The sequence below is a fragment of the Notamacropus eugenii genome, chromosome 7, assembly GCF_028372415.1.
Source record: "Notamacropus eugenii isolate mMacEug1 chromosome 7, mMacEug1.pri_v2, whole genome shotgun sequence".
In the NCBI taxonomy this organism is placed as follows: domain Eukaryota; kingdom Metazoa; phylum Chordata; class Mammalia; order Diprotodontia; family Macropodidae; genus Notamacropus; species Notamacropus eugenii.
This window is the reverse complement of record NC_092878.1, coordinates 33,168,635-33,196,045: the sequence shown is the minus strand read 5'-3', so window position 1 is coordinate 33,196,045 and position 27,411 is coordinate 33,168,635. Positions and strand designations below refer to the sequence as shown.

Below are 27,411 nucleotides of genomic sequence, written 5' to 3'. Positions count from 1 at the left end.
AGCAGAAGTTCTTAACACTTTTGTGTCATGGATCCCTTTGGCAGTCTGGTGAAATCTATGGACAGAAAAAATATTTGTTGCCTACCTTTATAATTAAAGGAAACGAGAAATTTCAGTTAGAGGTTAGTGAAAAACAAAGATGTAATTTTTTTTCCCACCCAAGTTAATAAACCTCCTGAAATCCATGGACTTCATGTTCTTAACATGAATCCCCTGATCTAGGGGATTCTATCAGCACTGTCAAAGGCTGTGCTTTTTCTTCTCATTTTCCATGGCTATACACCCCAGGTGAGCTCTCCCTATCACCTGATCTGCCCACTTTGCTCAATGTGCAGAATTCCTAGTTATGGCTCTGCTCCTTCCTCAGAGGAGTGCAAAGTACTTCATAGATATCTAGTGACAAATGGTAGCATTCACCTCATTTTACAACTGGGGCAGAAATCAGTTAGGGAGATACCTATAGCTATTTAGTAAATAAATGTAGAAAGTGACTGAATGATGAGTTCCCTTGATTTGACCAAACGTTTTGTTCCCTGAGTCAAACAAATGTGCAGTGAAATCATCCCACTTGCCAAGTCAATATCTGTCTTTTTTTTTGATGCTCCTCAGTTTCTAGATTTGTTTTAGCTCCTCTGCCAGAGCTGCAAACCTTATTTATTTATTTTTTCTGTGTAAATGTTTGTGGTTTTTGCTAAATGGATCAGTTATATCAACACGTCCTACCACATTATTAGTTTTATCAAATAACAGAATGTACAGCCTGCCAGCCAGAATGTGTTTGGTGTATGTCTATCCAGTACATCTTGTAACAACCCTTTTCTAATATAGTTTAGATTTTTTCCTTGTAAGTTAACACATTTATCAGCCCATATTTCAAGGCAAATTTTCTAGTGCATAATTTCTGCAGGAGAATTTTCCCTGTTAATGGGATCCATAGACACTAAAATGCTTCATTCCCTATTTCTGTGTGCATGGAAATTGCTGACTGTTGAAAAACAAAATGTTGACTGGATGGAAGAAAGGAAGGAAAACAAGGGAGGGAGGGATGAAGAGTAGGAGGGATAGAGAAAGGAAGCGGGGTGGGGGGAGAAGGAAGGAAATAAGTTTTGTTTTTCTGGGTTTTTTATTAAGCACTTATTACGTGCCAGGCACTAGGCTAAACATTTTATAAATATTATCCCATTTGAGCCTTGTAACAACCCAAGTAGGTGCTACAATAATCTCTATTTTACAAATGAGAAAACTAGAGGCAGACAGAGGTTAAGTGATTTGCCCAGGGTCATACTTGTAATACACGTCTGAGAACAGATTTGAATTCAGGTCTTCCTGACACCAGGCCCAGTAGTGCTTCCTCCTAGTTATTGTATGCCTTGTGCCTCTACATTTATCAGCCTAGTTTTTCTCCATTAATTCCTTGTGATCCTTTTTGGTGGCCATCACTCTGTCTGGGGGCTGTGGAGTTCTCAAACATTTGGGTTTGGCTGGAAGAGCAAATCTGCTGCATCCAACACATTTTCTTTTAATTGCTAAGCCCATGTGTATTTTAGGAGGAAATTTGATCCATATGTTTCTGATTCATCTACATTGAAGTCACCAAAATGTTTTGTAAGAGAGACTGAGATGAGTCTTTTCTTTCCCTTAGAGACAGGAAGTCGAGGTTGTGAGGAGGAAGTTACCCCCAAACCCATCCTGACCTAGGGTTCATTGGTTAAAAAAAAGAAAAAGCCAAACTTTATGAGGTTTGCATGGGACTTCGCTGGTTCCAAAGCATTTTCCTAGCCCATTCCCATTATAACCCAAGTTACCAAGGTCCAAGCTATCTTTTGTGTCTATGGAGCAGCACATGAGAGCAAATCTCTTCTTTTCAGATTGAAGATTCTCTGTAGGAAATGACTTGATTTTGCCTCATGGTTTGTGTAGGGGTAGAGAAAGGTATGTATTGACCACTTTGCCATGGAACAACTCTGGTATCCTGGTATTTCCCTTATAATTGGTGACTCTCCGATGTCATTAGTCCATAGAGAATACAACACGAGAGAACGGTCTTCTAGGGATTGAGACTCTTGCCAGAGAGTGTTTTGTGGGCTTTCTTGACAAGCTTCCTCCACCCACTGTCATTTGCCAATTAGGCCTAGGATTTGAAGAAACTTTAAAGTCAACCAGTGTGTTTATCCATGTGGATCTCAAGGTCCAACAGTTTCATTAGCAGAGAAAAACAATTGGTGAGAGAGAGAATGTCTGTGAGCCTAGAGAAATAATGATGTTTGGGTGCTTTGATTTCTTCAGAGACTTCCCCACCACATTGAATCACTCCCCTTTATCTTTCCAAACCATCTCACCACCCTTCCCTTGTGACCCACCTCTGCATGCTAATGTTCTAAACCAAAAGCAAACTCATCATTCGCTGGCCAGACAAGGTTTTCCAAGATCTCTCTGCTCTAATTACTGAGCTGCTGCTGCCATAGCCTTGAAAACAGTTGAAGATGTGTAATGCTTCCTTCCCGTGTGCAAAACACATGGCTACCAGATATTCCGGTGGTCAGGAGTACAGAGTCACTCAAAAGCCACTGATATAACCATGATGATGGTGCTGCCTTATGCAGTCGTGGTCCTCGTGGTGAGAAATTGGGATGCTGCCCTAGCATGCCGATTCATCCCTTGAACAAACAGGGGGACATGTGTAGAGTTGGCTTCAGGGTGATTATCCCAAGACTCAGAATTCAGAGAATGCTCTCCTGCTAGCTATTGGGTAGTTCCCTGTGAGGGGAAAGGAATGTGGTTCTGTTAGCTTGTTCTAAAAGAGACCTGACATTTTCTGGAACATTGAACACATATGAATACACCCAAAGAGTGAGTTAACCCTGTCTAGCAAAAAGGTTTTAGTACTCAAAGCTCATAGAAATTCTGCACAGCCTATGGAATTCAGAATCAGTTTTCCTTAAACTATTTCTCTCATTTCTTTAGGCATGCAAAGGTTCTTGGAGGTTGTTTGAGTTTTCACCCCATGTGGAATCCTTTGTACAAAACTTCTGACAAGTAGCTAAATATCCAGTCTATGCTGAACACTTCTGGTGGCAGCAAACTTACTGCCTCATGTACTTTTCGTTGATTTCTATTTATCCTCTTTCTATTTATTCTGTAGATGACTACATAGGGACCTCTTGCCTCCCCTTTCCATGAGGGAGATCCATGAGGATAGGGATTGATTTACTATTTGCATTTGTATCATCACTGCTGATTTAGTACGTTATCTCTTCAAAGACTTTTCAGGAGGTTAGCATTTAAAAGAACAGAAAAAGTTCTTTTACATAAAGAACAAAATGAGTTCAATCAATTGTTAAATGATATAAGATATTGCTGCATTTTGATAGCTAAAAGGAAAAGAACTCTGGTTTAATAAAAACTGCTAAAATATATGCATGATGAAGCATAGCTTTCAAATGGGATTTGAGCATCCTGGGACATAAAATGAAAGTAGGATAAACATAAAGACGCAAAAAGCCTTTGTAAAAAGATGTATGATGATGAGTCATCCCAAAATTGCCTTGTATTTATTTTTATATACTTTATACACCCCAAAAGAAAGTAACTTCCCAGAGGACATGGGCTGATTCATTGTGTTCCCCAAGCCTAGCACAGTGCCTGGCACAAAATAGTGTTTAATAAATGCTTGTTGACTGAGTATTTTTGATTTCTTGCTTATCTAGTCTGTTCCATTGATCTACTTTTCCATTTTGTTGTTCAGCCATTTCAGAGTCTTTGCAACCCTATCTGGGGTTTTCTTGGGAAAGATACTGGAGTGGTTTGTCATTTCCTTCTCCAGCTCATTTTACAGATGAGGAAACTGAGGCAAAGAGGATTAAGGGATTTGCCCAGGGTTACACAGCCAGTAAGTGTCAGGTCAGATTTGAACTCATGAAGATGAGCTTTCCTGACTCCGGTCCTAGAATTCTATCCACTGAGTCACCTAGATGCTCTCTGTACCACCTACCTGCCCCTAATAAAAAAATTACATTTTTTAACCAGCTCCAAGTGGTTTTGGTAATTATAGTTTTATACAATGGTTTGAGGTCATGAAGTGCTATTCCCCCACCTTCCCCCCCTTTATTTCCCTTTAGGTCCCAGACATTTTGTTCTTCCAAATTTTAACCTGATTTTGTCTCATTCTATAGAGTGACCCCTTGGTAATTTGATTGATATAGCATTATGTCTGTAAATTCCTGTAGATAATATCTCTTTAAATTATATTGTCATGGTCCAATTATAAGCAATACATAGCCTTTTAGTTACTTAAGATTTTATTTCTAAGAAGAGTATTTTGCAACTTATTCATATAAGTCTTGAGTGAGGTAGACTGACCACCAGATACTACATACATTTTGTAGTTATTTTGTATATGGTTTCTTTTTCTATCTTTTATCTATCATTTTTTAAATTTTTTATAGGGATGCTGATAAATTTTGTGTATCTATTTTGCATCTCATGGTTTAATTTTTAAAAAACTACTGTTTGCTGATTCTATAAAGTTTTCAAAGGAAACCTTCATGCCATCTGCAAAAATGATAATTTTGTTTCTTCTTTACCAATTATTGAGGTTTTAGTATTATTCTCTTGTGATGTTTCTATTGCTGCCATTTTTAGAACTACAGCAAATAACAATGGAAAAGAGTGGCATTGAAATATTTCTTTTAAATACACAAAAGGGAACAGAGGGAGTCATAGATTAGTGCGACATCTTTGAAAATGACATGTTGAATTTATTATATACTTAAAAAGAAAAGCAAATTGTACATAAAAGAGATTTTCAGTGTTGTATACAAAACCTAGCACAGTGCCTGGCATAGAATGGGTGTATAATAAATGCTTGTTGACTGATTGTTTATGATTCTTCTGTTTTCTGTTCTAATAAGGATATAGAAATATTTATTTTATTTAGTGTTTCCTAAATAGAGAATAAAATAAAATTCAAAGGAAGGAGAAGAAATATCAAGTCTCTCCAATCCATCCCACACAAGGCTGTCTGACCATATCATGGTCAATTGGCTCTCTCTACTAGTTCCCTATCAACTTTAAGGTCAAATACAAACTCCTCTTTTTGATATTTCAAGTCTTTCATGATCCAACCTAATTTTCTTATATTATTACGTTACTTTCCTGCACATACTCTTCAGTCTAGTCCAATTGGCCTTGTTATTGTACCTATGTGATTTTAAATACTCCAACCTCATGTCTTTGAACAAACTCTCTCCATGCCTGCAAAGTCCTCTTCCTCACTTCTACCTCTTAGAATTCCTAGTTTACTTCAGCACTCAACTCAAATGTCACTTTTGTAAGGTATCATGTTGCATTTTTATTTCAATGATGTAAAATAATTTTTATTAAGCTTGCCCTTGATTTTTCAGGATTTCTATTTTTGTACTTAATTGGGGATTTTAAATTTGTTCTTTTTCTAGTTTTTCTTTTTACTGCATGTCCAATTCGCTGATCTGTTCTCTCTCTCTCTCTCACTCTCTCTCTCTCTCTCTCTCTCTCTCTCTCTCTTTCTGTTTTTATTGATTTAAGCATTTAGAGATATAAATTTTCTCCTAAGTATTGCTTTAGTGGCATCTCACACATTTTGGTATGTTGACTCATTGTTGTCATTATATGTAATAAAATTATTGATTGTTTCTATGATTTGCTTTTTTACCCACTCATTCTTTAGTTTGTTTTAGATTGCTTAGTTCCCAACTAATTTTTAATATTTGCTTCCAAGACCCTTTATTGGATGTAATTTTGATTGCATTATGGTCTGCAAATGGATGCATTTAATATTCTTTTCTGCCTTTGGTTCTGAGGTTTTTATGCCCAAATACATGGTTCATTTTTTGTGAAGATGCCATGTACAGCTGACAAAAAATATTCTCCTTTGTATTCTTATTTATTTTTCTCCAGAGGTGTATCATATCTAACTTTTCTATTCATCTTTTAACTTCTTTCTTATTTATTTTATGGTTGGATTTACCTAGTTCTGAGAGGGTACAATTGAGGTCCCCCCAATATAGTTTTGCTATCTATTTTCTCCTGTAACTCATTTAACTTTTCCTTTAAGAATTTGGATGTTCTCCCATTTGGTGCATATAAATTTAGTATTTCCATCTGTTGTCTATGGTACCTTTTAGTAAAATATAGTTTCCCTGGTTATCTCTTTTAATTGGGTCATTTTTTAATTTTGCTTTTTCTGAGATGGTAATTGCTACCTCTGCCTTTTTTTTTTTAACTTTGGCTAAAGAATGACAAAATCTGGTCCAGCCCCTTATTTCAACCCTATGAGTGTCTTTCTGTTTCAAGTATGTAACTTGTAAACAGCATATTGTTGGATCCTGGTTTCTAATCCATTCTACTATACTCTTCTTTTTTATGGGTGAGTTTATCCTACTCACCTTCAGAATTCTGATTAATAGCTGCACATTTCCATCTGTCCTATTTTTTTCTGTTTATTCTTTTTTCTCTCTCTCTCTCTTATTACCTCTTTTCACCCTTTATACCCTTCTCAAAAGTAAATTTTGCTTCTGACCACTACCTCCTTTTATCTATTCTTCCTTTTATCCTCTTCCCTTTTCTCTTAGCCCCTTTCCCTCCTATTTTCCTGACAGATAGGATACATTTCTATATTCAGTTAAGAATGTTTCTATATTCTTCCCTCTTTGAACTAATTCTGAGAATAAGGTTCAAGTGTTGCCCACTCTCCTCACTTTCCCTTCCACTGTAAGAACTTTCAAGTGTGCCTCTTTTATGTGAGCTAATTTTCCCCATTCTACCTCTCCCTTTCCCCTTCTCCCAAATGCATCCCTCTTTTTCATCCCTTCATTTTTCTGAGATCATCTCAGTATAATTGACTCATGTCCATGTCATCTGTTTTTGCAGTCTCCTAATTGCCATAATAATAAAGTTCTTAGAAGTTACATGTATCATCTTCCCATACTGGAATGTAAACAGTTTAACCTTATTAAGTCTCTTTCATGTTTACTTTTTTATGCTTCCTTAAGTCTTGTGTTAGATATCAAATTTTCTGTTCAGCTTTAGTTTTTCCATTGGAAATGCTTGAAAGTCATCTATTTCATTAAATGACCATTTTCTCCCTAAATCATTATACTTAGTTTCGCTGGGAAGGGGATTCTTGGTTGCAATCCTAGATCAGGGGTAGGGAACCTGCAGCCTCAAGGCCACATGTGGCCCTCTAAGTCCTCAAATGTGGCCCTTTGACTGAATCTAAACTTCACAGAACAAGGACTCTTAATAAAAGGATTTGTTCTGTAAAACTTGGACTCAATCAAAAAAGGCCACACCCGAGGACCTAGAAGGTCACATGTGGCCTCAAGGCTACAGATTCCCCATCCCTGTTCTAGATCCTTTGACTTCCAGAATATCATATTCCAAGCTCTCCAGTTCTTTAACTTGAAAGCAGATAAATCTTGTGTGATCCTGACTGTGGCTCTTCAATGACCACTTGTAATATTGTCTCCTTGATCTGGGAGCTCTAGAATCTGTCTGCCATATTTCTGGGAATTTTCATTGTGGGATCTCTTCCAAAAGGTAATTGGTGGATCTTTTTATTTTATTTTACCCCTGATTCTAAAATATTGAGGCAGTTTTCCTTTATAATTTCTTGAAATTTGATGTCTAGCTCTTTTTTTTTAATCCTGGCTTTCATGTAGTCCAATAATTCTTAAACTATCTCTCCTCACTCTATTTTCTAGGTCAGTTGATTTCCCAATGAGATAATTTCCCCCATTCTCCCTCTCCCTTCTTTCTCTCCTTTGGGTTATCATGTATCAAGAATGTGCTGGTAATAGAAATGTTATTTGTGCTTTATTTTCAAAGACCGATGAATTCATTGGGCAATGTCTTGACTAATACATGAACTGGATTTAAGTGAGGCACAGTTGCACAAAGTAATCAGGCTCATTTTTTCAGAGTCATTGAAATCACAACTACTGGTAATGGCTCTGGATGCAGTGAATGACCTTAGTTTCTTCATTGTCTGACCAACCTCTCAGCAAGTCATAGTGCCTGCTTCAACCACTTTCATAGCCATTGGAATGAATTGTTCTCATCTACCCGTTCCACTAGGGAAATCCTTCACATGCTTGGGGCGGACACTTCCCTAACTCAACGATGGATTTGAGGTCCATGGGTTACCCTCAACCTGGTTTAACCCATCTGCAGAGGCATTATCCTGGGGTGTAGCCACTGCACGTTGTATAGCTTCTTGCAGTCACAGATAAGAGTTAAGTACCAGGTAGACACCAAAGATGGATGAACAGCCCTGAAAAGTGCTTGGCAAGCCCTCACACCACAGTGCTAGTCCTCCTTGAATATCTCATATGCTCCAGGAGAGCATAATTCCAATAAGAGAAGATAAACATAAAAGGAAGCTGAAGGGAAGATTGGAAGAGATAAAGATATCAAATATCTGGAGATCAGATCTGGAATTCATTCTGGAGATTAATGAACTATTGCTGGACCTTTTTAAAGGCCTTTTAAAGTGGAACTTTTGGGAGAAGCAATCTGAACAGAGGGAGAGATCACAGGGACAGAGAGGCTCTTTGTGTTAATTTCAGATTGAGTCTCCAAGATGAAAATCTAGAGTATGGGAGAGGAGGTTTAGAATGTAACTTTTCCTCTTATCTTCTGTTGCTCCCTATTTACTGGCTTGTTCTCTGACACTTTCAAATATTTATATATCTCTTCTGTCCCCAAAAACTCCTTGGGTTATGATTCTATATTTTTCTTGATTTTCACAGCCAGACTCTAAGGAAAAAGCCATCTATACTTAATGCCTCCATTGACTTTTAAAGCCTTTACAATATGGCATCCAACCCCACCATACTATTGAAATACCACCAAATCCAACAAGCCCTTTTCACTCCTCCTTAATTTCTCTTTATCTTTTGACCCTGTCCATGACTACCTCCTTGTGAGTACTCTCTTCTCCCTTCGTTTCCATGATACTTTTCCTGGTTTTTCTCCTCTTCTTTTCACTTCTGCTCTTGGTCTTTTTTTGCTGTATTGTTAAACAACTCTTGCCCTTATCTGTGAATGTTGCCCAAAAATACATCCCTGGTCCTCCTCTACCTCAATAATCCCATCAGCTTCCTTGAGTTTAATTATCATGTCTATATGACTCCTCAATGTTTTTATTCAACTTTAATCTCCCTCCTATAGTCCAGTTCCACATTTACCAACTGCCTATTAGGCATTTCCATTAGACTATCACATTGGAATCTCAACCTTAACATATCCAAAACAAAATTCATTCTCCTTCCTCCTAAACCCACCCTGCTTCCAAACTTCTTGATTTTTGTTGAGAGAATCACTATTGTCCGGTAAATCCAAATTTGTAACCTCCCAGCCAACATTAATTTTTCCCATTCCTTCCTCCCAAATAACCAATCCATTGTGAAATCTTGTTCATTTCACATGATATAGTATCTCGATTTCATTCCCTCTTTTTTATTCGTATGACTACTGCCTTATTTCAGGCCCACATCAACTCTCATAGTGCTTAAAACACAATACAAATTTAAAAAATGTTTGCTTACTTGATCCACTCCCACCTGAGCTATTGTAATAGTGTGCCTTTTCAGTTTGTCCCCACGTAAACCATTTTTCTCCCAGCTGATAAAATAATCTTGCTAGAGTATAGATCAGACTATGTTTCTTGAACTGAAATTAATTGAAATGTGGACCCATTGGTGACATTAAGATAGTCATGAGAAGAGACCAGTAGTGATGGTTGGCAACACTGCTAAGCAGTTCCAAGGCATTTATTTATCAACCTGACATTAACAATGGGGAGGTCTGCTGACTTCCCGGAGAATGTATCTCAACTATGACAGAGAGCCTCCCAAGATTTGTTAAATCTGACATTTCCAAACACTTCTGGTAATTCATGTGTGGGATCGAACTGTGTTGCTGGAATAAACGTAGACGGCATTGCTGGGGATTACAAAGTCCAGGAGAGGTCTCTGGGAGGGGGGGAATGTTTGCATCACTACTGCCATTTGGAGGCGAGGCTAATATGAAAAAGGCCAGTTTGGAAAATGATTAATAAGATGACACCTGTGAACAGAATTTAGATTTCTGGACCACAAATTAAAACATGAATGACGGACATATGGCCAGGGATGAAGTGCAGATGTTGATGACTGACAAAATTATATTTTCCTAGAGTCTTACAAGTCTGATAAAAATGATTTAAATTTCAAAAGAGAATAAAAGGAAGAAAAATGTCTAAGTCTATCAAGTTAGAGACTATGCAAAGTAATAATTACAACACAGGAAAAAATAGTCATTAATTTAAGGAGCCAAATTTTTTAAAAAGAGTCAACAGTATAATTCTACCCAAATTAATATACTTGTTTAGTGCCATACCAATTAAACTATCAGACAATTACTTTCTAGAGCTGGACAAAATAATATCAAAATTCATTTGGAAAAACAAAAGGTCCAGAATATCAAAGGGACTAATGAAAAGAAATGCTTGGGAAGGTGGCCTAGCGCTACCAGACCTCAAACTGTACTATAAAGCAGCAATTATCAAAACCACTTGGTATTGGCTAAGAAACAGAGAGGTAGACAAGTGGAATAGACTTGGCACTCAAGATGCAGTAGGCAAGGAATATAGCAACCTTCTGTTTGATAAACCCAAGGACCCCAGCTTCTGGGATAAGAACTCATTGTTTGACAAAAATTGCTGGGAAAACTGGATAACAGTGTGGCGGAAATTAGGCATAGACCCATACCTGACACCGTACACAAGAATAAAGTCCAAATGGGTACATGATTTAGGTATAAAGATTGATACCATGAATAAACTGGAGAAGCAAGGAATAGTGTATTTATCAGATCTATGGAGAAGGGAAGAATTCTTTACTAAAGGAGAGATAGAATGCATTATGAAATGCAAAATGGATAATTTTGATTACATTAAACTGAGTTTTTTTTTTCATTTTTTTTTTTATTTAGCTTTTAACATTCATTTTCACAAAATTTTGGGTTACAAATTTTCTCCCCTTTTCTCCCCTCCCCCCCCAAACGCCAAGCATTCTAATTGCCCCTATGACCAATCTGCTCTCTCTTCTATCATCCCTCTCTGCCCTTGTCTCTGTCTTCTCTTTTGTCCTGTAGGGCCAGATAGCTTTCTATACCCCTTTACCTGTATTTCTTATTTCCTAGTGGTAAGAACATTACAGTTGATCCTAACACTTTGAGTTCCAACTTCTTTAGCTCCCTCCCTCTCCACCACTTCCCTTTGGAAGGCAAGCAATTCAATATAGGCCAAATCTGTGTAGTTTTGCAAATGACTTCCATAATAGTTGTGTTGTATAGGACTAACTATATTTCCCTCCATCCTATCCTGTCCCCCATTGCTTCTATTCTCTTTTGATCCTATCCCTCCCCATGAGTGTTGACCTCAAATTGCACTCTCCTCCCCATGCCCTCCCTTCTATCATCCCCCCCCACTCTGCTTATCCCCTTATCCTACACTTTCCTGTATTGTAAGATAGGTTTTCATACCAAAATGAGTGTGCATTTTATTCTTTCCTTTAGTGGAATGTGATGAGAGTAGACTTCATGTTTTTCTCTCACCTCCCCTCTTTATCCCTCCACTAATGAGTCTTTTGCTTGCCTCTTTTATGAGAGATAATTTGCCCCATTCAATTCTCCCTTTCTCCTCCCAATATCTTTCTCTCTCACTGCTTGATTTCATTTTTTTTTAAGATATGATCCCATCCTCTTCAATTCACTCTGTGCACTCTGTCTCTATGTGTGTGTGCGTGTGTGCATGTGTGTGTGTGAAATCCCACCCAGTACCCAGATACTGAAATGTTTCAAGAGTTACAAATATTGTCTTTCCATGTAGGAATGTAAACAGTTTAACTTTAGTAAGTCCCTTATGACTTCTCTTTGCTGTTCACCTTTTCATGGTTCTCTTCATTCTTGTGTTTGGAAGTCAAATTTTCTTTTCAGCTCTGGTCTTTTCATCAAGAATGCTTGAAAATCCTCTATTTCATTGAAAGACCAATTTTTCCCCTGAAGTATTATACTCAGTTTTGCTGGGTAGGTGATTCTTGGTTTTAGTCCTAGTTTCTTTGACTTTTGGAATATCCTATTCCATGCCCTTCGATCCCTTAATGTAGAAGCTGCTAGATCTTGTGTTATCCTGATTGTATTTCCACAATACTTGAATTGTTTCTTTCTAGCTGCTTGCAATATTTTCTCTTTCACCTGGGAGTTCTGGAATTTGGCCACAATGTTCCTAGGAGTTTCTCTTTTTGGATCTCTTTCAGGCGGTGTTCTGTGGATTCCTTGAATATTTATTTTGCCCTCTGGTTCTAGAATCTCAGGGCAGTTTTCATTGATAATTTCATGAAAGATGATGTCTAGGCTCTTCTTTTGATCATGGCTTTCAGGTAGTCCCATAATTTTTAAATTGTCTCTCCTGGCTCTATTTTCCAGGTCAGTTGTTTTTCCAATGAGATATTTCACATTATCTTCCATTTTTCCATTCCTCTGGCTTTGTTCTGTGATTTCTTGCTTTCTCATAAAGTCCTTAGCCTCCATCTGTGCCATTCTAATTTTGAAAGAACTATTTTCTTCAGTGAGCTTTTGAATCTCCTTTTCCATTTGGCTAATTCTGCTTTTGAAAGCATTCTTCTCCTCATTGGCTTTTTGAACCTCTTTTGCCAATTGAGTTAGGCTAGTTTTTAAGGTGTTAATTTCTTCAACATTTTTTTGGGTCTCCCTTAGCAGGGAGCTGATTTGCTGTTCATGCTTTGACTTCATGTCTCTCATTTCTCTTCCCAGCTTTTCGTCCACCTCTCTAACTTGATTTTCAAAAATCTTTTTGAGCTCTTCCATGGCCTGAGCCCATTGAGTGGGCTGGGACACAGAAGCCTTGATTTCTGTGTCTTTGCCTGATGGTAAGCATTGTTCTTCCTCATCAGAAAGGAAGGGAGGAAATGCCTGTTCACCAAGAAAGTAACCTTCTATAGTCTTATTTCTTTTCCCTTTTCTGGGCATTTTCCCAGCCAGTGACTTGACCTCTGAATATTTTCCTCACACCCACCTCACCTCCTGATCCTCCCAGCCAGTGTTTGGGGTCTGAGATTCAAATGCTGCTTCCAGCCTCAGGGCTTTGGGCGGGGGCAGGGCTGCTATTCAGTGTGAGATTAAATTCAGATGCTCAGGTGAGGGCAGGGCTGCCTCTCAGGCTCAGTTCCCTCAGGGAGTTTATGCACAGACCTTCAACAATGGATCCAGGCTCCTGCCTGCTTGGAGAGCCCTGGTCTGCTGCTGCCCCTCAGCTTCTGTCTCCCGAGGGGGCCCGAGCCATGGGGGCACCCCACTCCCCCCTCGACCCACCAAAGGGACTCTCTCACCGACCCCCGTCACCTGTGGGTGGAGGTACTTGTGCGGCCGCTGGAGATCCCGTCCCTGAAGCCCGCTCGGATCTGTTCCTCTCGGTGCCGCGGCCACGGCAGGGCTGTACTCAGCTCCCAGTCCCGGCGCCCAGTCCGCAGCACGAAGGACCTTTTACGAGAGGTTTGCAGGTCTCTCCGGAACAGAAATCTCCCTCGCTCCAATGTTCTGTGGCCTCTGGGTGCAGAATTCGCCGTGAGTTACTTCTTTGTAGTTGTTCTATGGGTTGTGGGTTCGGAGCTATGTGTATGTGCGTCTTTCTACTACGCCATCTTGGCTCCAAACTGAGAAGTTTTTGCACAACCAAACCCAATGCAACCAAAATCCGGAGGGATGTAGTAAATTGGGAAAGAATTTTTACAGCTAAGCTCGGGGATAAAGGCCTCATTTCTAGAATATATAGAGAACTGATCCAAATGTATAATCATACAAGTCATTCCCCAATTGATGAATGGTCAAAGGATATGAACAGGCAATTTTCAGAGGAAGAGGTTAAGGCTATCTATAATCATATGAAAAAATGCTCTAAATCACTATTGGTTAGAGAGATGCAAATCAAAACAACTCTGAGGTACCACATCACACCTATAAGATTGGCAAACATGACAGAACAAGAAAATGATAAATGCTGGAGAAGATGTGGGAAAGTTGGAACACTAATTCATTGTTGGTGGAGCTGTGAGCACATCCAACCATTCTGGAGAGCAATTTGGAACTATGCCCAAAGGGCTACAAAAATGTGCATACCTTTGACCCAGCAATATCGCTACTAGGACTATATCCCCAAGAGATCATAAAAATGGGAAAGGGTCCCACATGTACAAAAATATTTACAGCAGCACTCTATGTAGTTGCCAAAAACTGGAAGTCAAGGGGATGTCCATCAATTGGGGAATGGCTGAATAAATTATGGTATATGAATGTAATGGAGTACTATTGTGCCATAAGAAATGATGAACAAGAAGACTTCAGAGAGGCCTGGAAGGACTTATATGACCTGATGCTGAGTGAAAGGAGCAGAACTAGGAGAACTTTATGCACAGCAACAACCACAGTGTGTGAGAGTTTTTTCTGGTAGACTTTGATTTTTGTAATAACACAAGAACTTCTTACCAAAAAAAAAAAAAAAAAAAATCCCAATGGAGGATCTCAAGGCAAAATGCCTGCCGCACTCAGAGAGAGAAATATGGAAGTCACTCACATATTGTAGCAGATCATGTTTGTGTATGTGTATGTGTTTGTGTATCATGTTCTGATTTGTTATACGATTTCTTTCATTTATCTTAGTCTGACTACATAGCATGACTATAGTGAAAATATACTCAATAGGAAAGTATATGTAGAATCTATACAGAATTGTATGCAGTCGTGGGGAGGGAGGGGGGGAGTGTGGGGTAGGTGGGGCGGATAAAATCACAATTGTATGGCAGTGATTGTTAAACATTACAAAAAAAAAAAAGAGTCAACAGTATAATCCCTACTTTCAGCTTTCTGTGTGCTGATATACAGAGTATTAGTACTAAATAAAATCAAGTAGAAATTTAAATTTGCAAGGAAGTAAATTTAATCTTATATGTCTCTGTAGTTTGGTGAGATACAACTGATGACTAGATTATGACTCTGGAAAAGTGTTTTTTTTCCAAGAAGAATAAGGAAATATAACTTATAGTAGCTTTGTATATTAAGACATACTCATGATGTAGGTATAAAGATTGATAATATAAACAAATTAGGGGAGCAAGAAATAGTGTATTTCTCAGATTTGTGGAGAATGGAGAAATTTTTGATCAAACAAGAGATAAAGAACATTATGAAGTGCAAAATGCATAATTTTGATTACATTAAATCGAAAAATTTTTGCACAAACAGACCCATTGCAACCAAGATTAGGAGGGAAGCAGAAAACTGGGAAAGAATTTTTGCAACGATGGCTGTTAGCAGTGTTGCGGCTCAGCTCTTGTGCAGTGGCTGTGGCAGTGACAGCTTCGGAGCTCGATACAGTATTACAAGGCATGACTTGTTGAGTCATCAACGGAGAGAGTGATTTACATTTGGAGATGAAGTCTCATACCATTTTGTTGGTACAACCTACCAAGAGGCCAAAAGGCCAAACTTATGCTGATTATGAATCAGTGAATGAATGCATGGAAGGAGTTTGTAAGATGTATGAAGAATATCTAAAGAGAATGAATCCCAACAGTCCCTCTGTCGCATATGACATAAGTCAGTTGTTTGATTTCATTGATGATCTGGCAGATCTTAGTTGCCTTGTGTACTGAGCAGATGCTCAGATGTACCAGCCCTACAACAAAGATTGGATCAAAGAGAAGATCTATGTGCTTCTCCATCAGCAGACCCAACAAGCTGGCAAGCCTTGGGGGGATGTGGGGAGGGCTTGGAAAACAGGTGTGTACAGAATGCTGTAGTGGGAGAGTTGTTATTATAGAAGTCTTGTTTCCATTTTGTTACGATCTAGCCAAGGTCAAACGCATTAGGAGTATTAGAAGATTTTTGTCTTGTTCAATCTGAAGCCCCTGTCCCTCACCATTTTCTTTTTCTTTTTTAAGAAGTAGCTGAAAATTACTCTTTGGTCAGTTGGCACTTAATTACAGTTCTTCCAGCTGTTATATCTGCTTATAACGTTCACTGTACTTATCCTTCTGTGTAAGGGTTTTCCAGAATTTAGTTATGTCCTCAAAACTCTAAGGCTTAGTAGAGAATACAATAAATGCTCTTTAGTTAATAAAAATAAGAATTTTTGCACCTAGTGTCTGTGATAAAGGCCACATTTCTAAAATATATAGAGAATTAAGTCAAATGTACAAGAATACAAATCATTCCCCAATTGACAAGTGGTCAAAGGATATGAACAGGCAGTTTTCAAGGAAGAAATTAAAGCTATCTATAGCCCCATGAAAAAATGCTCTAAATCACTATTGATTAGAGAAACGCAAATCAAAACAACTCTGAAGTACCACATCATACCTATCAGATTGGCTAACATGACAAAACGGGAAGATGACACATGTTGGAGAAGATGTGGGAGAGTTGGAACACGAATTCATTGCTGGTGGAGCTGTGAGCTGATCCAAAAATTCTGGAGAGCAATTTGGAACTATGCCCAAAGGGATACAAAAATGTGCATACCCTTTGACTCAGCAATAATGCTTCTAGGACTATATCCCCAAGAGACCATAAAAATAGGAAAGGGTCCCACATCTACAAAAATATTTATAGCAGCACTCTTTGTGGTGGCCAAAAACTGGAAATCAAGGGGGTGCCCATCAATTAGGGAATGGCTGAACAAGTTGTGGTATATGAATGTAATGGAATACTATTGTGCTATAAGAAATGACGAACAGGAAGACTTCAGAGAGGCCTGGAAGGACTTCTATGAACTGATGCTGAGTGAAAGGAGCAGAACCAGGAGAACTTTGTACATAGCAGCAACCACAGTATGCGAGGAATTTTTCTGGCAGACTTAGTCCTTCACAGCAATGAAAGGACCTAAAAAATTCCCAATGGACTCTTGAGACAAAACGCCTTCAACATCTAGAGAAAGAAGTATGGAACTGGATCACAGAATGAAGCAAACCATTTTCCTTGTATTATGTTATGTTTTGTTTTGGTTTGGTTTGTTTTGGTTTTTCTTGTGATTTCTCCCATTCAATTTAATTCTTCTATGCAACATGACTAAGGTGAAAATGCGTTGAATAAGAATGTATGTCTAGAATCTATATCAGATTGCACACTTTCTCAGAGAGAAAGAGGGAGGAAAGGAGAGGGGAAGGAGGGGTAAGGAGGGAAAAAAATCTATGATATGTAGAAGTAATTGTAGAACCCTGAAAAGAAATAAACTAATTTTTTTTAAAAAAAAAGACGTACATGAGGAAATTCAGGAAAAGAAAGGAAAAGCAGAGTGGAGAACTTTTTGAGTAAAGATAAATGGAGACAAAAATAAAAATTATATTGTCATGCTAGTAGAACTTACCTGGACAGAGAAGGAAATTAATTAGAAATTTGGGGAAATGATCTGCAGCCAGGCATGAAGACATGTTTTAGTACTAATAAAAAATTTTGGTCAAAATCAAATGAGATAAGATGTGTAAAACAATTTGTAAACCTTAAAGCACTTTATAAATGGTAACCATTATGCTTATTATATCTGGTCATCTGCTGGAATTCTGCCAAAATAGAGTAGGAATAATTTGTATGATAACAACTATATTACAGAGAAAAAAAAACACTTTAAAATACTTTAGAATCTGATCATTGCAATGTTATGAGAGGATCAAAGATAAAACATGCCACCCACATCCTACCAGCAAGATGATGGGCAGGCATAAAATGTAGAATGAGACATACATATTTGATTAATGAAAAGTATTAAAAAAAGGTTGTTGGAGCTTTTCTTAAAGTTATTGAAGGAAAAGCGGAGGATCAGTAGCAAACACAAGTAGGACAGCTTTGAAAATAATGTGTTGAGTTTTTTGCATAATTGGAGAGAGAAACAAGCTATTTCATGGTGCATATTCATGGTTCCATGGGTAAACATCATTTTCTGTTCCACTTTATATATGGAAATGCCCATTTTATTTATTGTTTGCTAAGTTCAAAAGAAGAAAATAAATTCATGTACAAGAAGCAAAAAAGGGAACTGTATCCCAGACTTGATTCTGAACAGGGAGAAACTGGTTTTTGACTATAAAAATGATGATAATCTTGAGTAAGACTTTTGTCTTTTGTTTAATATACCCTGACTAGTATGTAGCAGGAGTTTAATAAATGCTCATTGACTGCCCTTATGGAATGCTTTGCATTTTTCCTATCCTTGATTCTCCTCTCTGTACCCATTCTAGTTTTCCAGGGGCTTTTCTGAAATGGAATGAAAGAAGTCACAACTGAAGTCAGCACCACATATATTGTCTGATCAGGGCTGAGTCGAGCAAAGTTGTTTCCTTGATCATTTGAAGGTGAGACGAGGTGCCATAGATATTAACATTTTCTCAATAATGTCAATATAATTTATCTTGTCATTAAAACTTCATTGAAGCACTAATGAAGTCTTAGTGCACTCTAAACCCTTTATGTTGACTCTAGTTCTTCAAAATCATAAACTAAAATGAAAATGTAATAAGGGAAAGGGTAACTTGGCGCTAAAATGCTCAACTAATGTAGAAAAGACCTGCCATTATGTAGAAAAGTTACATACAGCATAATTTTAATATTATAAAATCTCATTGGCAGTAATGTCAGAGGTTACCTGCTTCAATTCTGAACTAGAATTACACACACACACACACACACACACACACACACACACACACACACACACACACACACACACACACCATTCTCACAAAGTGGTTATCCAGACTCTGTTTAAATGTACAGTGATAAACTCATGATGAAGCATGCTATCCACTTCAGAGAAAGAACTCAGACTATCTGACAACAGACTGAAGCATGCTATTTTTCACTTTCTTTCATTCTTTTTAAAAATTTTAATCTGCTTATACAAAATGACTAATATGGAAATGTTTTACTTGATTGCACATGTATAAAGCATATGGCATTGCTCCCTGTCTCATGGAGGGGGAAGGCAAGGGAGGAAGAGAAGGACAGAATTTGGAACTCAAAACTTTAAAAAATGTTAAAAACTGTTTTAACATGTAATTATGGGAAATAAAAAAGATGGCATTGGACATGGAAAGAACCACAAAAACAAACAAACAAACATAGCGATAGAGAACCCAGTACCTTTGGAGGCAACTGGGCCACTTTTGGATAATTTTCACTCTTAAGGAGTTCTTTCTTATGTTAAGAAGATGTGTCTTATGTCAAAAGTTTCAAGAGAGGATAGTCAACGATGTTGAATGTTGCATGGAGGTCAATGAGAATGAAGTCTAAGAAAAAGCTGTTGGCTTTAGTTATTAGGTCACTGGTGACCTTTTCAGAAGATGTGGGATAGAGAGCAGTGTACTATTATCTAGATGTATTCAGTTGACTTCGTAATGAAATGGATTCAGAATTGAGAATCTCAGAATCTGAGAAATTAATGGATCAATGTCAACTGGAAGGGAAGAATCTAATGCAAGTCCCCAGGGATCTGTCCTTGGTCCTGAGTTGTTCAACTGTTTCTTCAGTGACTTGTATGAAGACAGAGTTGGAATGTTTATGAAATTTTCAGGTGATATGAATCTGGAAAGGATAAGTAATATGTTGGAGGACAATAAAAATTTAAAATTATCTCAGTGGTTTAGAATAGTGGGCTAAATCCAGTTAAATTAAAAATTGTGAGGTCTTCATTTAGGTTTTTAAAAAATCAACTGTATATATACAGAATGAGGAAATGTAGCTGCACAACAGTACAGATTTTTTTTAAAAAAAGGATCTGGAAGGCTGGTCTGGGCTCTGTGGGCTGCGCTTTGCTCAGTGCCCGGTGTGATAGCCCTTTCCTGTCAGCCTTCTAGGCTGCTTTGAACTGGAAAACTCTTTCATTTTGTAGTTTTGTGGCTTCCGCTGCTCTAGAATTTGTTTAGAGTCATTTTTACAGATATTTTATGAACTTTGAGGGGAGAGTTTTTACAGGTCCATCCCTCTATTCCACCATCTTGGTTCCGCCCCTCAACAAGTATTTGTTAAGCACTTATAAATGCCATTCCTACCTCATGGCACCGGAAACTGAACAAAATACTCAAGAGACAATTTGATGGGGTCTTTGCAGAGAAGGCCTACTGCCTCCTTCATTTTCATAATGTTTCTATCAATATATCCTAGGAGTATATTAGCCTTTGGGGCTGCTTTTTCAGCCTGTTAACTCACACTAAACTCCTAGTGCACTTAAAAACAAATTACTAGATCTATTTTACATGAATTATCCAACCATGGCTTTCCTGTCCTCTACCAGTGAAGAGTGTAGTATCATATGATCATAGAATTTAATGCTGAAGGGAACCTTAAAAGTAATTGTCTAATCCCTCATTTGATGAAACAGATGCAGACAGTTTATTTGCCCCAGTTTATAAAAATATTAGTTGACAAAAATGGAATTGGAACTCAGGTGTTCTCACACCAATATTTTTAGTCCAAGTATAGGATTTTTTATTGATCCCTCTTCGACTTAAATATATTAGATTTGTACTTTTCATTGAGACCTTTTGGGACTCTATTTGGATCCAATTGATACTTTTGTATTCCATCATCCCAGATATTAGCTGAATCCAATAAGTATGCCGCATTTGCCTTCATCCAAGTCTCATAAAAATGGTGACCTACACAGGATCAAGTGTAGGTCACTAGACCTACAGCATTCTACTAGAAACTTCCCTCCAAGTTAACATTGACCCATTAATTCCCATTTTTTCCAGTCTTATCATTTACCCACTTTCAAATCTACCTGAGTATAAAGCCCATATCACTATCTATTCCCCCCAAAAAATCATGATAAATTACATCAAAAGCCTTAATTCCAAATATTTTTTGCCTCTGACATTGGTTTACTAGCATATTAATCACGTTAAAAAATGGAATATGGTGAATCTGACATCACTTGCTCTTGATAAACCAACATTGGTTCTTGGTGATCACTTCTCTTTCTTTTCTATGTTCTCATAAATATTCCTTTACTAGTGTGTGCAATAATTTTCCTGGAAATCAAACCCAAGAATTTCATTATTGAAAAAATTATCTCTCTCTTGCATATACTTCCACTGGAGAATTTTAAATCATTTAAATCATTCACTCTGTGTATCCTTTTTTCTGAACTTTTTGTATTCAGCTCTCATAAAAGAGAGTATAACTCATACTGCATTGCATTTTCTCTTATCTTTTCTACCATGAACTTTGAAGCTGAAGGATTTTACTTTATCATCAGCCTTCCTATTTGGTCAAAACTGATGAGAAGGCCAACTCCCATTTTATAGATGATGAATCAGGGAACAGGTCTACCTTGAATGAAATACATACAGAAGTGTTGCCATAAGCTCACCAAGTTACTTTCATCTCTAATGTGTTTGTGCAAATCAGTTTGTAAACTTCTGATGTTTAAACTGAAGGCAAGTTGCACATCTCTTCAGCCATCTGGGCAAGGGGAAACCTTTGCAGCTTGGTATATGAAGTCAATGAACAGCCAAGATACAGATCAAGTGAGTCTACTTACCAAGTGTATTTTTAAAGATCCTTATAAACATGGTCATCTCTAGACCTACTTATAAAGACAGAGCCAAGTGGAAAGCATCAGCTACTCATCATGAGTAAAATAATATTTATTGGGGTATAACAATGCCCAAGGGCTTGGTGAACTAAGCAATCAAAATCACAGTAATAGGTATCAAACTAGAGCCCCAAATACCATTTAAACTACAACGAAAGAGTAAATTTTATGGTCTTGCTTTTTATGACTGAAGACGTATACACTAGCTATCAAAATCACTTTAATTTTCAAGCTCACTCCAGGCCTGAAACAAAATAACCCAAAAGCTCCTATTACCGTAATTTAACAGAAAGCAGAGCCATCTTTTCTTTATCTATGACAACACGATGTCATAAATACAGCTGCTTTTCATCCATAATTACATAAACAATAAACATGCTGCCATTCACTAGGGTTTTAATAGTCAATACACGTAAGCAATATTGTGATCTAATGGGCTGCATCTGTTTTCTTTAACCTTCTTCATTTTACTCATCATCCTTGTCCTCGTCAGAAAAATGAGGCACAGACTTCTTTGCCACCACGTTGTCCAGTCCCTGCCTTGCAGATAGGGGTTCACATTCTGAAAAATACATAGTTTAGTGATGTAAAAAAGGATCAGTTATGCATAACACAGGAAAACACATGGAAGCAATGTATTATGATATGCCCTATAAACTGGACCACTTTGTGATGGGCATTACTGAAGGATTCTATTGAGTGAAATATTATTTCAGGGTGCTAACTAGAATTTATGCTTCTAACTTAAACCTGTAGGATAGCTAACAACCAACCTCCCTCCCTCCCTCACCATAATCTGGCATGCTTTATCTGTGCAAATATGAGTGCTTGAGTGAATAAGCCTTCCAATAACCTAGCTATTGATCCTTATATACAGGAAAATTCTCATGCTATGTTCCTGTGGGTGGTTTTAATTTTTTTTGGTTTATCAAATACTTTACTAGAAAAAAAATAGCTCTGTGAGACTATTAAATGAATGTTCTTCTGAGTCTAACTCCAGGTATGGATAGCAAGAAAAGTGGTCTGAGCCTCCAATCCATGATGCCAGTGAGCCTGTGAGATGCTGGTATGAACTGAAAAAGGTGATCTCATGGGAATGGTGGGAGAGCGGCTGTTCAGCCTGGGCTGAGGTAGAATTCTCCTGACTCAATTTCCCCGCTGACACCTGGCCGACTTTAAGCCTGACTGAATGCAAGTTGGCAATCCACTCCTACCTGGAACTGACATGAAGTTGGGGAGATATTGGTTCCCTGAAATGTTCCTACTCTTAGTGGCAATTTCCTAGAGTCAAAAGGTTTGTGAGTTTAATACCAGATCTATTCAATTATAGATTGTTGGTAGGAAAACATCCGAGGTTAAGTCTAAAATTAAGCTATTAGGCTTAGGACTTTAGACCAACAACAATAAGTTAGGGTCCTTTCATTCTTAGTAATACTGTGGAGACAATTAGGTCAAGAGCTTGTGAAGTTAGCAACTTAAATATTATTTGTGTCTCAGTTGGTTAATGTTTTAAACAAATTCTTTTGTGATCTATATTGTAAATGCTTTAAAAAGAAGCATCACCTCACCAAAAGTTGGAATTGTTTTATGTGATATGAACTGTTAAAAATGAAAAATAAAATAAAATTTAAAAAATAGCTCTGAAGATTTATAAGCACACCAGAAGTGAAACTGAAATTCAAAAGCTATTGAAAAGACTTTTTTCATTGCATAAGTGATTTTTTTTCTATTCAAGTACTAAACAGTAGTGAAGTAGAGAGGCATTGTGGGAGTCTCTAGTACTCACACATATCCAGCTGGTCAAATTAAAAAGCTATACACTTTGGGAAAAGCCTGTATATCCAGTGCTGGCCTCTACAGTGTGTAACACTCTTCCCTCTGGTGGCATGTGGAATGAGTCAAAAGTTTGTCCATTGCTGCTCCAACTCACATCTATTTTGTAGCATTTGGAGTTGGAGCAAGCAATTGGAGCCTTGCAGGATAGTCTTTAGCAGGAAGTAAAATTGTTGCAAAAGCTTTTGAAGATATTTGTTTATTGAAGAGTCTTTCCAATGACCCAACAAAAATAAGAAAGGGACTTCGGGATTTTATGATTCCAGAATGATTAGTAATTCAGTTACATGTGAAACAGACTCACTGAGGCAACATTTTGCAGGGGCTTTGTGTCCAGATGGGGCTCCTTGTGGGTCAAAAAACCACATTTCCATTCTCAAAGCTTCATCTGGAGGTGCTATGCTCCCTTAGAGCACTTAACTAAGCACGCTCCCCTGAATACTAGATTGGGGGATCAGTTTTTGCATCTGACAGCTAAATGACTCAATCGTGGGAAGGTTTTCAAGCTCTCCTGCTAACACTGTATCCTTTCTTATTGGGGCTCTACTTCAAAGCAAGTTAAGAAACAGGCTCAGAAGTGAAACCATCCAACCTGGTTGAAATTTGTGGAAATTCCTGTGTGAAGGGTGATATGGGTTTTTTTTTTTAAGTCATTTTCTGGGAAATCTTCTTGCTAGGTGAATTTAAATACTTTTTAGACTAAATAAAGGGGAGTTCTCCAATATTAATTGAATATGTGTAAAGACTGAACAGTGAGTAAGACATTTAAGGGTTGACTGAAAAGTGTTTTACAAGTGAAAATCTGAATGTTTGGTTGGCTTTGGATGATCACATAAAGTCTCATCTAAACCATATGCAGCACTTTGGACTAAGATGGAAGTTTAGGGAGATTACCACTGGCAATGGGTTTTTATGTGACATTTGAATGTTTCACCATCTACCCAGACCCAGGAAGTGCCATATTGAGGGGCAAGGGAGGGAAAGGTGGTGAAGGCTGGAAACAGGAAAAATAACAGGAAGGGAAAGAAAAAGAAAAGAGAATTTATTTGAATGTTTTTTAAACCACCCAAATAGTTCCACTGCAATTCAGTACCTCCATTTGTGAGAATTTTTCAGTTCCCTATTAAAACTAGCTTTTATGACCCAGCAAACAGACTAGCAGACATAGGCTGGGAAAGCAGTATCACACTGTAAGAGACAGCATACCACAACGGGTAGTAGCACACAGAGGATTCGAAATGGGGAAGAGCAGGATTCACCAGCTATGTGACCACAAGCAAGTGACTTAATCTCTCACTTTCCTCATCTATATAATGGGGATAATAATAACATCTCCTTCACAGGTCTGCTATGAGGCTCACGTAAGATAATGTAGGGAAAGCACTTGGTAAAACCTAGGAGTGCTCTATAAATGTCAACTTTTTTATTATTTTTATGATGTGTGAGCACTGCCACTCTCTCAGATATGCCTCTGTAATAGCTGCTCAGTCTCCCTGGGATTCAACTTTTTTACCTGTAAAATGAGAATAATAGCTTGTTTCCCTCCAAGACTCACAGGGTTAGCATGAAAGAAGAGATGTGAAAAAAAAAATACTAAAAGTAACTAGCATTTATGTAGCACTTTGAGGTTGCAAAGTGCTGTATATCTTATCTCATTTCAATCTCACAAGAACCCTGTGAGGTAGGAACTATTTGCTATCCCTATTTTACAAGCAAGGAAACTGAGGTGAGGCAACATGCATTTATCAAGCACCTATTATGTGCCGAGAACTTTGGCTGACACTGATTAAGTGACTTTCCCAGGGTCCCATAGCTACTAAGTACCTGAGGCAGGGTTTAAATTTGCCTCACTCTTACTCTCTGGAAACCATAATTGGTCACTATAATTCTTTGAAAACACAAAAGCACTGAAATTCAAAAATATAAATTTTAAATTTGGGGATAGACAGGCAATTGATGGATAATCCTTAATAGTCTGTTCTAACTTAGAAGAACAATCAGTCCATAATTCTGTTTATTATCTAGCACCTTTCTTCTAAAGAAATAAAGGCACTTTCATATCATATTGTCACTGAGCCAAGAAGTAAGGTGGGACAAGAATTTAACCCAATTCACAATTAAAAGGATTGAGACACAGGGAAGTTTGATTCAGCCTAGATCATGCGGTTTATATAGTTAATGGAGCCAGATCTAGCACTCAGGTCTTCATTTTCTTTTCTTTGTCTTTCTTTTGTCTGGAACAAAAATAAGAATTGGATCTCTGCTCTTGATTTTTTTTTTGTCTGGAAAGCCACAACCTATGCTAAGCTTCTTTGGGAGAAGTGTTGCTTTTAAACTAGTCCAGAATTTCTTCTTTCTGAATCATGAACTTAATGAGATGGTTAAGGTCTCTCAATCAAACTGTGAAGTCCATCTGAATACTGATTATAGGGAAGGCAACTTCTGTTACTCAAGAGGATTGAGACCCAATACTTCTGGCTTGAGGACATGATCTTTGTATGCTCCAGGAGAACAGACAGTACTTGATACCACTGGGTCACATTGACATTCCTGGACATAAATTCTAGGCCTTTTCCATGTGAAGGAAGTTGAGGCTAAAATATAAAGCCTGGCCAAAGTTCCAAAATTTTGGTATCTAGGTTCCCTAAGGATAAGACCTAAGTAGTTACCCACTGACATTCCCTAAGGAAGGACAGAGGGATGGTGGAATAGGGAGTGGACAAAAACTAAGGCTCTTTGCTGAATTTACTGCAGATGTTATTTATGCACCTTGAAGAATAGAGGAAATGGAAATCATGGGCTACTTCTTGGTCAATCTCCATATAATGGCCATTTACTAGCATACTTATAAGGATGTAGGGACCTGGAACTCTGCATGTTCCTCCACGGTCACTACTCCCTCAGGCCCTTTTCCTCCTCCAACTATAAGATTGCAAATGGCAATTCTCAAGTGGCAAAGACTCCTAAACCGGGTAATTTAACTCTGCCAAATAAGGTATTTTTCTATCCTTTCGATACCTTATGAGTCTCTCTTATAAATCCTGCTTTGGGTATATCTGTTCTTTCTCAGACTGAGGCAGAAGCTTGGAGCTTTGTGACATGGAGCTATAGGGATAAATGATGTTTCTGGACAGCCTATATAACTCTAAGGCCAGAAAAAGGAAAACTCATCAGCAGTAAGGAAATAGATTGGAGAATATTATTCAGAACAATTTGCAACTATTATCGTCTAATTCCCTAATCTCTGATAGGGCCAAACTATTTGTTTTTGTTTTTTCTGTGTTAACAGTCTTCATGTGAAAAGCTTGTGCTGTTGTCCTTGGTTTGTTTTTTTTTAAAATTCAACACAAAATAGGTGTTGACTTGGTAACAGCCATATTTTCATCAGATTGGAAGGAGTAAGAGATAAAACTGTAAACTCTAAGGGTGGAGTGTTGGTGGGATAGCAAGGCTTCATATGTTCAACTTGTGAGCGTCAGTGCTTAAAAACAATTCATTAAAAGCTCAAGTCCATTCAGTTCCCTTCAAGAAAATGTCGTAATAGTCAAAGAACACCGTAAACAGTTGAGTCCGTGTTGGATGACTAGGGTGAGGAAATAGTGTTGAAATCTCCAAACAGATACATGTGACATGTGGCAAACGAACATAGCTAAGTTAGAAAATTTGGCATAATCTGGCCAGGAAAAGGACAAGAATATGTCTAGGCAAACTGTATGAGGAAATGGCTGAATTTAGCTTCTCTAACAAAATGCTTCTATAAATTATTGTTTGAACCATGGAATTTAGCCCTTGACTTTATTGTATCACTTAGTAAGTGTTTCATATATGTAAGCTGTCTCCTCAACCAGGCTGCATGCAAGCTTAGTACATGGAGACATACAGAAAAACAAATAGTT

General features: G+C 37.8%; 2 pseudogenes; one reads left to right on the top strand and one right to left on the bottom strand.

The window, feature by feature from the left end:
* Nucleotides 1–16,288, top strand: part of LOC140513820 (enhancer of rudimentary homolog pseudogene) — a 58,722-nt pseudogene extending 42,434 nt beyond the window's left edge.
* Nucleotides 16,289–21,716: 5,428 nt separating this feature from the next.
* The window catches only part of LOC140513809 (uncharacterized), a 66,442-nt pseudogene continuing 60,747 nt past the window's right edge, over nt 21,717–27,411 (bottom strand).